This window comes from Hydra vulgaris, chromosome 15 (assembly GCF_038396675.1).
Source record: "Hydra vulgaris chromosome 15, alternate assembly HydraT2T_AEP".
In the NCBI taxonomy this organism is placed as follows: Eukaryota; Metazoa; Cnidaria; class Hydrozoa; order Anthoathecata; family Hydridae; genus Hydra; species Hydra vulgaris.
The window spans coordinates 33,372,057-33,387,989 of NC_088934.1; the positions used below are offsets into that span (position 1 = coordinate 33,372,057).

At 27.6% G+C, this 15,933-nt stretch overlaps 1 protein-coding gene across 1 annotated transcript in view; it reads left to right on the forward strand.

Annotated features, from left to right (window-relative positions):
- The window catches only part of LOC136092356 (uncharacterized), a 31,964-nt gene that overhangs the window by 14,724 nt on the left and 1,307 nt on the right, over positions 1-15,933 (forward strand). The gene's annotated exons all lie outside the window — the stretch shown is intronic.

Genomic DNA, 15,933 nt, shown 5'->3' on the forward strand with positions numbered 1-15,933 from the left:
TTATTACTGTTTATTAAAAAAGTTTTAAATGCGTGTATATGAAAAAGATTTAAATATGTGCATATGAAAACTATAAGAAATATACAAAATAAATTATATATAAAAAATAATAGAGCAGAAACAGCTAATGATAGTGTATATATGCTTAATACATCCACCTCTAAGCAACGCGGCTCAAAAAAGAGATAGATTGGTTAAATTAAAAATGGACAGGAAATGCAAATGATTGTTATATATATTACCCTATTTTAAAGGTATAATAGTTCACTTGTTTTAGGAAAAATTATTGGAGATAAAGAATACTGCATTTGCTATCACAAGAAGACAAATAAAGATAGAAATGGATATGAAAACAAAAAACAAAATATTTTTAAAAATTGTTTACTCAAATATCTTTTAGTTTTAACATTGTAATGGAAAGTAGAAAGGTTGAAAAGTAGAAAAGTGCTGTAGAAAGGTTAAAAGAAAACTCTATAAGTTAGTCAGATATCCCAAGACTCATGGCTAGTATATTAGGCACAGAATAGCAAAGTATAATCTCCTTAGAATAACACTATCATTGGTCTTGTTACCTTAACTACTTGAGACCCTAAAGCAATCCTTTTGTTTTTACAGAAAATGCAATCATGTCTTTGCTTTCAAAAATGTGAGAGAGCATGTTTTAAACAGTTTAGAAATAATAGAAACCAGCAAACTAATTGAGTTTTATAGAAAAAACTAGAAAAGATTCCAAATAGAAGGACTTTGCAGGATACTGCCATTGCAGAACTTGAAGGATCTGTTTAGTATGGTTACCAAAGTATGGCGTTTTGGTAACTACAAATAAATATAACTTCTTTTTTATATAACAATACCATTGAGAAGAGAAATATTATTAAAGTTTTTAAAGAAAATTGAAAACTTGGTTGCTTGGGTTAAGGTTCAAATGAAAAACTTAGCCAAAGAAATTGCTTTAATGGTTAAATAAGTTTCCTATGATGAATTAAATTATTTAGAGACACAAAATGCAATGCAAAATCAAAATTTGAAAAGTTTTTGTCCTTTTGTTCTCTAGCCCTCAAGATTCGTGACCTTTGTTTGGGACAACAATGACAAATCCCAAAGCATTTAATGCAACCTCTATGCAAATCACCAATGGCACTTTTTCTGATAACATCTCAATTTGGACAGGTTTTAACTACCTAATTACACCTAAAAGAATACCAGAAGATATACACACTGTTATCTATATCTCAGCTATTAACTCATAGCCTACCAACTTAAGCTTGATGTTCTGCTCTATTCGAAAGCTAATGCTGAGAATCTTGGTCTCTTAGAAACTGAGTTTGTAATGGATCAAGCTATATATGCAAAGCGATAGAAATCTTGATGAACACCATCTACATTGATCTTAAAAGATTTTTTTTTTAATTATAGTTTGACATCATCAATACCAAATGAGGCAAAATTTTGACCGTTAGACATTTTCAGTATGACCTGTAAAGTTTTTCTCATTCAGGACATCAAATTTAAATTATTTAATTAGTTTTTGTAATATTCATTTCCAAAAAAATTGCGTCCTGACTATACCTATATGTTTGCAGATTTCTGCACATGTTTTATTTTATTCCACCTATGTGTTTACATTTTTCAAAATTTCCTTTTGATCAAAGATATTTTGAGAAAGTCAAAACTTATTTGTTTAACAAAAAATAAACTAATAAGATATTAATAACATATTCAATTTAAACTTTACGTCATTAACTTGTCAAACAATCTATGACTTTAATATAAGTACAAATGCAATTTCTTTTGTTTCATCTAGGCTTGTATCATAAATCTGACAATGTGTTCGATCAAGAAAATGTGTCTTAATTATAAATATTCATTTTAAGTAATATTTTATTGCTGTAAATAATTTACTGAAGATAATTTTTTTTTTTATTTTATTAAAACCAACAGACTCATTCAAATCTGAACTATGGAATATTGATTACTTATACAAATAACAAACAAATCTAAAAACATAAGTTAACATAATAAAATGTAAAATTTACAAACAAAATGTGAAATAAAGTCAATGAAAATAACTTTTGTTGATTAAGTAAATAAAGAAGGATATATATTTAATTTAGCAATTGTTTTAAAATTAAAGTAAATTAAGGAGCAGGGCTGTTGAAATTCCTAAAAACGCTTGCCTGGGTGCCCGTCGAACAAACGGGCATATACTTGTTTTTTTATAAGTTGTTTTTTTTTTTCATTTAAGTTTCGTATAAACTTCAGGATTAGAACCCCAAGGGATTGCAAACCGGGAACCCCTCAGAACCCCTAAATTGAAGGGTTTTAAAACCTAAAACCCAAAAAGGGTTCTTGAACCCTTTTTAAACAAAAGAGTTCTGGAACCCCTTCCTCAAAACCCCACGGGTTCCAGAACCCTTTTTTTCTCAAAGGGTTTTAAAACGCTTATTTAGAACCCCACTTTTTCAGGGTTCCAGAAACCCTGAGGGTCCAAATCCTCTTTTTAAACCGGGGTTTTGTTTTAAAAATGTAAAACCTACTTGGGGATTTTTTTTTAACTTAGAAATGTTTTTGTTTTCGAATTTGCCGCTCAAGTCAATTATAGATTTATTCTTTCTCCCTACTATCACGCTACGTAATGTATCATGTTCCGCAGGCGCTTCCGAATAATGAATGGAAAATAAAACATCTAAAATATTTTACACATTGTTTTATAAAAAAATATGGAAAAATGTGATATTCGAACTCATAATATTTACGAACTATTAATGTGATTATCTCAATCAAAAGTGCAAGCAAAAAAAACATTTGTTTAATTAGTTGTATTAAAAGTATGTATATTATAATATAATATAAGAAGTTGTTGTATTACAAAACGAAACTTTTCTGTTATTTAATAAAAATAAAGGTAAGCAGTGTCATTGAGTATGTTGGACTTATATTTTTATGTGTAACTGTTTCTACATTAAAGCTTGATTTCATAAATTCAGAAAAAAATGCCTGGAAAAAATGTTCCTGATTTGCTGAAACCCTATTTTGATAAGACATCAGCAGCCGATTAAAACATTTATTATAACAACAAATAACTTCTGCATGACTTGTTTTTACTGTTTATGTACAGTAAAAACAAGTCAAGGAGAATTTGTTTGCTGTCGTTTCTTAAAGGTAGCTGTTGCATATTTCAGATTATTTATTCAATTGTAATTTATTAGAAAAATAAATAAATATAATAATCTATAAAAAATTAGATGTTAGATGGCAAAAATAAAATTAAAGAATTTATCTATACATAAACATTTCTTTGAAAATTTACTAAATTCGACTAATGTTACATTTACCCTTTTCAGACAATTAATAAAAAGATCTTGGAAAAGACTTTAGAATCTCAATGCAACCAGCTAAAATAACGATTAAATAAAAGCAGAACATATTATTGTAATATTATTGTAAGTATTATTGTAAGTTAAGCAAAATTCAAAAAGAAATGGCGTTATCTCATCTAGAAATATTAGGCCTACGGTTACTAAAATTGAAAGAGGAAATTGAGTTAGAAAATGATTAAGTAAAAACCACTTAAGCTACAAGAACAAAAATTAGCCAAGGATTTGCAAAAGTAAAAAGCCAAATTTATAAATAAACAAACTAAAGATAATCCAATAATACAAAACATTAAAAAACAAATCGAATGCTTTTCTCCTGATTACAAAAATGATCAAAAACAAATTGAATGCTTTTCTCCTGATTACAAAAATGATCAGTGGTGGGAGAGTCAGAAGTTAATTCATCCATTTTGTTATGAAATGCCACAAGTTACTCTAGGTGTACCATCAACTCGAGTATCTGTTGAATATTTATTCAGCTTTTTAAGGTTCATACCAATTCTTCTCAGACATAGACTAAATGAAAGGCATGTTTTCTTAATTATGTTAATAAGAATGAATTGTTATTTTTTCAAACATAAAGTGTAAACAAGAAATAACAACCAGGAGGCTGAATAAGTTCAAACTGGCATAAGTGCAAAGCAGTTGCAAAAACTGGCATAAATGAGCCAAAAGAATTTACAAACAATTGTATAAGTGCGAACCAGTTGCAAAAACTGGAATAAGTGTGAAGTGGCATAAAATCGCAAAATAAATTTACAAACATTGGCATAAGTATAAATAAATATAATTGACATAAAAACTGGAACTGGCATATGCACTAATTGACATAAGTGCGCTGAATAAAACTGTAAATATTTACATAAGTGCGAATTGGTATTTTGCGCTTATACCAGTTTGCACTTGTGCTAATGTTTACAAATTCTTCTGGCGCACTAAGGCCAGTTTTTGCAACTGCTTTGTATTTATGCCAGTTTGCACGTATGCAAGTTTGCACTTATGCCATTTGCACTTATGAAATTCCGTCGTCCCATAATAATTAACTTTTATAAAACATATTTGTTTTGTAAAAGCTAGTTTCTTATTACACTTTTGTTGTTTATAATTATTATAAAAAAATAAAATGTTATAAAAAAAATAGCTCATCAAATTGATGAAAGCTATTAATTACTTATTAATAACTGGAAATAATTTAAGTATAATAATATAATTTACTTAACTGAAACTTGCATTTCTTTGAAAAACCTTTTAAAAAAATTTATTTTTCATCTTCTAGGTTTTAAAAGAGTTTGGACTAAGAAATAAACTTAAATATGAGTTGGAGGAGTTATGATTTACATAAACGAAAACATTGTACATAATGTGTGGTTCATTGTACTTAACATTGTCCATAAGTGGGTTTCTGAATGAGACACTCAAAATGTTTTATTTATATTTTCAGAAACTCTGATTGTGATAAAAAAAAAAATCGTAACTATTAAAAATTTGAACAATAAGATCTTCAAGATCTTCTTTTTCATATCTTTTTAATATTGTTAAATTGTTTTAAAATAGTTTTAAACTGAAAAAGTGACTGAAATGGATTTGAAAATTATCAAATGGCATGTACCCTTCAGGTAAAAATGATACCTGGGCAATAACCAACAGGCGGGTACCTGTCAACAACCTTATTAGGGAGGGTGTTTAAATGCTAAAAATAAAAAATATAAATAAGTTTGTGTGGTGGAAAAAAAAAATCAGACTGATGTGATATCGATATATAACATCATATGATACAATATATGTCTTGGAGGTTTGGGATCCCTTTAAGACAGTCTTACTAGATAGTTTATTATTAAATTAGTATCTAAAATAGATTTAAGAAAAAAAATAACTCTGACATATCTTGTACTGGATGTTTAATTAAAGTTGGATACTGATATAAATCTATAGAAAAATGGAAATTCTAAAATATTTTTTTTCAAAATTTATATATATGGATGTTTGTGTATGTGTGTGTATATATATATATATATATATATATATATATATATATATATATATATATATATATATATATATATATATATATATATATATATATATATATATATATATATATATATATATATATATATATATATATGTATATATATATATATATATATATATATATATATATATATATATATATATATATATATATATATATAATTAGGGCGTCCCAGCTGTCCCACAAAACTCAAAATTTGGTCGTGGATAGCTGTTCAAGTTTTTGAGAAGCCATTTGGGCCTAAAAACAATGGCTATTAATTTTTTTCTGCAATCTGATCACATATGAGTTAGCACAAGCGACATAAAGTTTGATACTGTGAAAAATATACATTTTTCGTAATAATATCTTATGAATATTTATTTTATCTCTGTTTACTATTGTTATTTAACTAACTTTGATTATTTTTCAGATTACTAATGATTAATATATAATATAAATGTATCATAATGGAAACTAGACATAATGATCGATATATAAAAATGATATTAGGGACCACTACTGGTATCAACGACAAGGAAATCAAGGGACATAAACTACCAACAAAGAAGCAAGTAATTCTTTGCCTGCTTGCAAACCTTAAGGGTTTAAACTTTAATGATGCATTATCTCTTACAATTGATAATGTCCTGAAGCATTATTTGAAGTCAAATATCCCTCCAATAAGTAGAAGAAACAACATTGGAAAAATAATTAAAGAAGAATATAATGAATTTATGAAGTTAATGAAATACAATAAAAATCGAAGACATTTGGATAACACAGGAATCAAGAAATTTATGTCAACATTAGATGCTACCATGAAATTTTATAAGAAATCTGTTCTCCAAGATATGGAAGTTCAAAAACTACATAAAACAACAAAGGAAAAAGAATCCATCGATGCAGACATTGCTTTCATGCAAAGCATGGTAACTGATAGGAAAGCATCTTATTCAGGAATTGACAAAGCCCATTCAAAAGTTGTTGAGAAAAGACAGAAAAGAACCTAGGATAAAGCATTTCCCAAAAGAGACCATTCGATAATGTTCAAAGAAACTGATGAGTTTGAGTTAACCAGTAGTTCTTGTGATGAATCGGTTGGGGGGACTGCTAGACCCAGCTCAGCCTGCTCTGAAATTGAACGGCGACACAAAAGGTAAACTAAATCTGGTGAACACATATTTGACCCACATGATATTCTCAAGAATTCAAATGTTATTGCCTGGAGTGTGAGGAATAACATTAGTAATACTAAGATAAATTCATTCGTACATTTAATGATATCTGTCTGCGGAGATGTTTCAAAAATAAATCTAAGTTCCAGTTCAGCCCATCGATATCGAACATCACTACTGCCCCACATCAGCCTATAAATAAAAGACAAATGGAATCCATCTCCAAAAATGGTTGTACATTGGGAAAAGAACTAGACCGCCCCTTGTTGTGGTTAACATGCCGTAGGCATGTAGGAGAAGTCATGCTTAGCGACTGTTGGGATTCATTAAATACATTAAAAGAGGCTTCATCTGGTCCAAACATTCAACTTTTTAAAAGGTAAGCCTAATACTTTAACAACATCATTGAAAAAAAATTTTTTTTTAATTGATTCAATAGACTTGCTTTAATTAGTGATAATGATTATAAATTGTTGCAGATTCAAGAGCCACTACTTACAACCTCCACCAGTTAATAAAGCAAACTTTTACTATCCTGAACTTCCTTGAGCAACTGAAAAGGAACAAGAAAGCTTAACAAATTGCTTCCGTAAATTCCTAGCGTTAGATTTCACTCGAGGGGATTACCAAGAACTTATTGAACTCAGCCTGTTATTAGTTACAAAAAGATCCAAACCTCAGAAGTTTAGCATGAAGCACCCTGGAGCTTTGCACAAAGCAAGATGGATGGCAAAACTTCTGTACACTATGAAAATAGTATTATTATCCGGAAAGATAATTGAGCAGTTTCCCAATTCAGAAGTTGCAACCAAAAATCAAATCAAGAAATTAGAACGTTTCTGTGCTGTAAGTGTCTACGTACAATGGTGGACTAAATGCCCACTTGCAGCTGATGCCCCAGTCAACGATTTAATTTTAGTCAAGAAACTGAAACAGTTTGCATACCATGATTCTATAATTGCTGGCAAGGGAATAAAAGCTCTTAGCAGACATAGTTGGTATATGAATGAAGAGCTTGTTCCGTTAACTCTTTTCTCACAAATAGTATCTGACAAAGACAAAGAGAGTATGAGGCTCCGGCTCCTCCAATTTGAAAGTGCTGGATGTACTACAGATCGTGTTGGAGCATCCTTCGGAAAGCCTAACGTTAAACCAATTTCAGAGGAGATTAAGTCACTGAGTGATTTGATTGGCCCTGGATCAATGAGGTTTTTCCATATTGTGAATGCTCCCTATCATCTTGTTCTCAAGAGAAGTCGCAGTTCCTAGCACTGGATGATGATTGATGATTAAATACATAAATGAGGTTTCGATTTTTATAATAAACAATGAACATTGTACACAATATTACATCATTCAATGGAAAATATTGCGTTTTTCATCCTTTAATTTATATTTTAGTCTAAAAAGATGAAAATTCAATAATATACGTAATCTTCAATTTGATTGTGCTGGCTCAATTTTTTGAAAATCATAAAAACACATATATTTCCGGTGTATATATGATGAAACACAGTTGCAAAATTTTGAACAGCAATTTTGCAAAAAAATTGTGGCGGCTGGGACACCCTTATATATATATATATATATATATATATATATATATATATATATATATATATATATATATATATATATATATATATATATATATCAGGGGCTATTCTAGGGAAATTTTTTGGGCGGCAGTACCTCCCCTTGCAAGCAAAATTAGTTGCATTTTTTCACAAAAAAACTGTATTTGCTGTAAAAAAAATGTCCTCAATTTCAAATTTGGGCGGCACCCAAATATGGTCAGCGCTGTCAAACACAGTCTAGAATAGCCCATATATGTGTGTGTGTATATATATATATATATATATATATATATATATATATATATATATATATATATATATATATATATATATATATATATATATATATAAACCCCAAACTGGTTGTCAAAAAGTTTTGTTGACAAAAAGTAAAAATTAAAATGCAAGACCGGAATTTTTTTTTATTACTTGATAGACTGCCTGCCCCAACCAAACCCTCAGTCGATATAGCAGCACTCCCTTGTGAGTCAGGCTATAAGATAGTCTATGTAGCAACACTCCGTTGCGAGTCAGGCCTTTTTGTCTGTCGATGTAGCAGCACTTCATTGCGAATCAGGCTATTTGTCAGTCGACATAGCAGCACTTTGTTGCGAGTCAGGCTATAAGATAGTCGATGTAGCAACACTCCGTGCACGATTTACAGTAAAAAAATTAAAATAAAAACATTGTTTATGTTATTTTAATTTAATTACAAATTAATCGTTTTAACTTTCTGACAATGCGCAAATGTTGGACGAAAGTCAAAAATAATTAAAAGTGATGTATTTGTTGGCATAAGAATCATTTTTTTCCTTCCGTACTCCCAAATGCAACAATATATATATATATATATATATATATATATATATATATATATATATATATATATATATATATATATATATATATTTATATATGTGTGATCTGCCTTGCAGCAGATGCACAGCAGTGATTTACAATAAGTGCATTTCAAAATGTCTTATAATAAAAAAACAGAAAAAGTCATTGAAGTTCACACATTAATAATTTACTAAGACTTTAAAATAATATGTCATATTTACAAAATAAATATGAAAACATAAACTAAAGATAAGAATGAAGCAAAAAAGTATATTTTACAAACAAACTTTTATATAACTTTGAGAAATAATTACAAATAATAGTAAATTAAAACGAAAAAGTCAGGCCAGTTTTTGGAATTTTAAAATGAATAGAATGCCAAGTTTTTTTTACCCTTCATCCAAACAAAGTCTAAAATCATATTCATAATAATGGGATTGCGATCTTAAATAGGGGTGTCCCAGATAACATTTTTTTAGTATCCGACCGGATATCAAATACCAAGATATTTAAAAACATCCAGCTGGATAATGTAATTCAAATTCCTATAATATATAGCTTGTTATGATAAAATATTACCGTGATAAACCTTCAAAATGGCAAATTTTGAATCTGGTCATAAGTCATTTTGCACAACTCCACTACATAATCACTCAAAAAAATTTCATTGTAAATTGTATGAAGAGAAGAAAAAAATTATTATTGAATTTTCTTCAGCTGCACAAGGAAGTTCAAAATGTATTGAATTCTGATCAAGTCTCCTTTGTAAAAGCTGCTCAAGGAAATAATGTTTTCACAAAATAATGAGGTTTTAAATTATTAGAAACACGAAGAGAAAGTTTCCACTGCTAAAAGAGTTAGCACTTAAGTCGCATAAATAAGTCTAGTCATAGTTTGGATTGTAAAGCGATCTGCTGATGATTGATGAATGATCATTAATTCAATCAATAATGAAGATTTTATAACTAAATATAAATAGTGTTAATAAAAGTTTATTGTGGCAAAAAATAAAAATAACTAAAAATGTTATAACATGTTATACTCTGCATTTAGATCTTTTTAAGAAGAACCTAACTTTTTTGTCTTGGCTTTTAGTAAATGAGTCGTGACTATTTCCCAAAATATTTTTATAGTAAGCACCACATAAGCATAGCTAAGCCTAGCTCACGACCCTAAAAAAAATTGTCATAATTTATAACAATAACTATACATGCAAATTGCAATTTTTTTAATAATGCGATTATTTACATTCTAATCAACAAATATAAAATAGCTTTTGAAAAGGATTTACATTATACCAGTAATTCATACCATCCCAGTAATACAACATGGGCTAACCCATTTTGTCACTAATACAACATGGCGTCAACTGATAGAAAATGAAACTCCACTACACCACGGCTGCTGACTTTTAACATAATTTTGATTTTTTTAAACTTGCAAAGCTCAATGTTTTTGTTAAAAAAAAGTTTTGTGAGAGATGTGTGCTCACTGTCTTTAATTACCTGTATTAAAGACAGTGAGCATATGTGCTCACTGTCTTTAATACCTCCTCCCTTGTATGCATTGTATGTTTTTGGGTAGCCCCCTTTTCCATATCTGCGTACATAATTTATGGAAAATCCTTTATTAAGTTATTAATAAAATCCTTTATTAAGTTATTCTTTTTATTAAATTATTCTCCAAGGTAATCAAATATTTTTTTTATTAAATTAACTTTTTTAATAAAGGGTTATAAATTAATTTTATAATTGTTTTGAAAATGTTTGGCTCAAAAAAAGAACAAAATAATACCATTTTAAATTAAATTTTATTTACAAAAAGTAATGTTATCACCATAACATAACATTTTGAAAGCAATAGTTTCTTATATTGAAAAAAAGTGCTAACTTTTTATGTATTTAATTATACTCTGTTTGCATGAACAATATTTAAAATTATGTTTTTGTTTTTTTTTTTAGCTTAAAAGTTATTAATAGATATAAATTAATATAGTAATAAACTGTATTCGATTACCAATTGAAGCAGTTTTACTGCTTTTTGCTGCTTGTTTGGGGCTTTTACGATTTTAAAATGAATTTTTAAACACACACACACACATATATGTATATATATATATATATATATATATATATATATATATATATATATATATATATATATATATATACATATATATATATATATATATATATACATATATATATATATATATATATATATATATATATATATATATATATATATATATATATATATATATATACATACATATATATATATATACATATATATATATATATACATATATATATATATATATATATATATATATATATACATATATATATATATATATATATATATATGTATATATATACATATATATATATATATGTAATATATGACCTGATCGAGTGGTAAAAATCTCTATTATAATCAGTAACAAAAATAAGGGGTAGAGATGTAAATTAACGCCATTCAAAATTATATATATATATATATATATGATTAAAAATCCTTTAAAAGTAACAATCTAGTTTTTATTGCCAACATAAATTGTGAAGTTTTTTAAACCTTGGCAATTATTTCTCAGTTGGCAATTATTAATTAAGTTTTAAAAAACTTTTTAAATTAAAAAAAAGTTAAATATTTTAAAGAGTATGTAAATGAACAGTAACGGATCCAGGGGGTGGGGGTATGGGTTAGCATCCCTCTCCCCCCACCCTTCCCCCTCATTTACCAGAATCTGAAAGCCCTAAAAAATTTTGGAAATGGAGGACCTTTGTTTTTTTCTAGGAGATGCAAATGTTATACAAAATATAAAAATTTTCCCACATCCTTTGACCCCCCCCCCCTCCATCCTACCCACTCCCCACCAAAAATTCCTAGATCCGTCACTATAAATGAACTTTGATATTATTGACAAAGTAAACCCCCGGTGTGCTTAATTAAATTTTTTTTTTAATCTATTTAAGTATATTTTAAAAAGATAGCGAATATTTTCATTTTGAGTGTAATTTTTTAAACTTTAATATCAAATTAGAGTATTTTGCTTAGATTTTAAGAGGTAATCAAAAATAAAAATTGATGGGTAGAGATGTATATTAGCGCTATTCGGAACAATTAACGCTGGTTTCCTCTTTCTCCTCTAATCTATAATTACAATTATTATTAACTATTAACCTTATTATTAATCTATAATTACAATTGAGCTTTGCTTTATTGTTACAAACAAATTTAAAATGACTCTGGCTCTGAGCATCATTTATCTTCAAATAATATATAAAAGTCCTTGAACACTTGATACTTTCTTTCATCTCAATACATGATAAAATAGTTTTACTTTATCTTAATCGTCTATATCAAAGACATAATTTAAGGTTTAAGTAAACACATAAACATTTTTACCAAGTTTAGTTTTTCGTCTAAAAAAAATATTTTTAAAAAGTCAAAATCTTTTCAAATTTAAAATATTTTCAACATGATAAATATTTAATGGTTTTAAAGTATTTACTTACCTAAAATTCGTCACCTTGAATCTTTTGAGAATCAGTCGTGACATTTAAAAAAGTATATATGTGTTTATGTACATGTATTTGTGTTGGTGTTGCAAACAAAAAACAAAAATAAATCAGTAATAGTGAATTCATTGATTACAGTGCCCAGTGGTCAATATGTGCCAAAACCATTCAAAAATATTTTGAAATTTAAAAAATTGCAAGAACCGTTCAACATATTATTAAGCCAGAAATTTTATTTTATTAGAAAATATTTTTACAATAAAATATTAAATTTGTTATTTGAATATCGCCTTTAAAACTTTTCATGAAAAAAAACAAAAAGTGCAAAAATTTTCTTTTTTTACATTTTTTTAAAACTTTGATTTCTTATTTTAAAGAACTTTAAATTTATTTTTTTACCATGAAAATAACTTATATATTTATATTATACATATATACTTATATATATTAATATTAAAATAAAATAAAAAAATTATTTTGTTAGCACTTTTTATAAATATTTTTAACAAGAAAAACATTGTTCATTTTGATTGAAAAAATAAAAAAACTTTCAAGCATATCATTTAAAACCAACGGATCAACCTGCATCAACCGCTTAAAGTTATATATTATTAAACACCGATATGGTATTGATTAGTGATTTCGCCGGTTAACCGTTTCAAAAACCGGATAACAGTTCCCATCATTTTGCGGTTAACCGACTATTCGGTTACGGAGGGGGTTACTAAAAGGAGGGGGGATTTTTTATAAAAAATTTTAATTTATAAATTCAAATTAAAAAGTTTTTTACAAAACACGAAGAAAACTTTTTAATTCTAGCGCGGCTTGCTGTCAAATGCACATTTTCTATCAGCCGTTTTATCATAATTTCGATATAATTTAATTTGCTTTTACTTTGGTGAGAAATAAACTAAGTTCGACGATTTTTAAAGTTTGTTTTCGCTGAACTTTTTGTTTTTATTTGTAACTGATATAATTATTTTTTAATTTTTAGGCCGATTTTCATAGAGTTTTTTTTTTAAATCTAAGGGTATAAAATTAACTTTGATAACAAGTAAAAATTAATAAACGGGGGGGGGGGGGGAATAATCAAAAATTAATAAACGGGGGGGGGAGGTGACGTTTATTAGGAACTCGAGAGTAAAAACATGGAAAAAGACATTACAAAAAAATTATACATAAAGTCGTACAAACATATTAACAACCACTATCAAATATATATGCACTATAATTACAAAGCCACTTGACGTCACGGAACATTCTAACGTTTAACTTAATATAATTACAAATTATAAGCCCTGCAAATTTTTTTATATCAAAATGTTTTAATATCAGCGGATTTTTAAAAGCATTCTCTCATAAAAAAATTTGATCAGGAAAAGAAAGATGTTATAAAGTTAAATTGCGTGTATTTAAAAAACTTATTGTTATGCGGACATAGATTGAAGCATGGATAAACTTGAATGTTCTCAAAACATCTTGGTCCGGAAAAATAATTTAAAGAACATTTGATAACACTAAAATACCGCCAAATCTACAAATAAACGAATTCTATTGGTTCAAAAAACACGCTGAGTAAGCAAAAAAAGTTCCAGAATATTCCGAAAAATCTTTCTTAAAAATAAACACTTAGATCGCATTGAAACCATTATTCGTAATTTTTTATGCCATCATTTTAAAGTAATAAAAACTAAATAAAATACAAAATTAAGAACTTGTATCTTGTACAAGTTTGAGACATAACCAATATTATTTATTTTAAAATTTCCGAAAACAATTAAAATATACATATTCGATAAAAAAAAAGGCGCAACAACCAATAAGAAATAAAGGAAAGGCAGTTACTTAGTTACGACTCGTAAAAAAAAACCATAAAAAACTTTAACTAGCTTATTACAAAATATTTTAATTGACTTTATAACAAAATAACTAAAAATTATTAAATTGATAGGTGGTCATTTGAAAATGAATAGAAGATGTCTTATGAATTATGCAAGGGAAAATAATTTGCTGCAAAATGATAATATACATTCAAAAATTTCAAGTTTTGTTTCCGAAAGCAATTTTGAAGAATCTAATAATAGTTTGTCAATTATTTTGAAATTCATTTATCAAGCCAAAAAAAAAGTGGAAAAAATCGAATAGAACGAGTGCAGTATTTGAAGGGAAAAAAAAAAATTGGTTAGACGAAATTATATTTGACTGGAAAAAATAAAAACTTTGTAACCTTGAAAACCTGTGGTGTGTTTGCTTTAAACTATGAATAAAATTTATTATAATTTATACAATTTATTTCTATTGTTATTATGATAATTAAACTATTGTTAAATTATTGTTATAATTTAAGGTAAATGCCCTTCAGTTTTGTTTGAAAATGTGTCTGTGCGAACAAAAGATCACATAGTTTCCAAGCTTTTGGTTAAATACAATTCGAACGAATTGTTATATGCAGCGAGTAAAAGTTTGTAAAAAGATAAAAGATTTATAGAAGCAAAAGTTGTTAAAAGAAATTTAACAACTTTTGCTTCTATAATTCAGGATCACTTATGTCAGAACAGTCTTTAGCATTAATCTTAGATGCTTATTTATTTAAAGAAACTTATCATCATTTAAGAAATAATGCTCTTCCATTTAACTCTCTATACCTATCATAATATATAGTAAAAGAGGCTAAAAATAAATGCTACCCTGAAACATTCAGGTCAGTGGCTACTCTGCAATGTTACTATTACAAGATCTTCTTTTTCATACTGCATCAAGATTATGTTCAGCTTATAGTGTTGTGTTAAATTCGTCTGTGCCTAAAAATTGTACTAATTCTAATATACAAAGGCTTTGATGGTGCAACAGGGCAATCTGTGTATAAACAACAGTCAGAACTTAATACTGACGAATTGCTTTTCATAATTTGATTTGTTATCTAGAACTATATTGCTTCAAAGATGAGGAAAAGCAGGTTGTTTGGAGAAATCCGAAATCATCGTCAACTAGTTACTGTAGGCCTCTCAGATTTAATTGTAGCAAAAAATCAAAAGAAGTAGTTCTTGCAGAATACGAGTTAATTATGGCTTCTATTATAAATATAACATTATCCAATGTATCTGTTTTATTGGAGGACGGTACAATGAAGGAAGTTGTAGTACAACATATTGTAAATGTAACAATGATAGATGGAAAAATTCAAACTATTATTTCCACAGTTACTAACTCTTACTAATGCTGCTCAGTGTGTGGTGCATCACCAACCGAAATGAGCAATCTATCTTATATATTTCAAAAAAATCTTTAGAAGGCAATATCAGCCATGGTGTTTTAAATTTGCATGCTTGGATAAGGTTTTTAGAATGAAATCATTAAATTATTTACTGTTCCATTAGGTATGTTTTCTGAAGAGGCTCAAGAGTCTACCAATAATGTTTTTAAGAT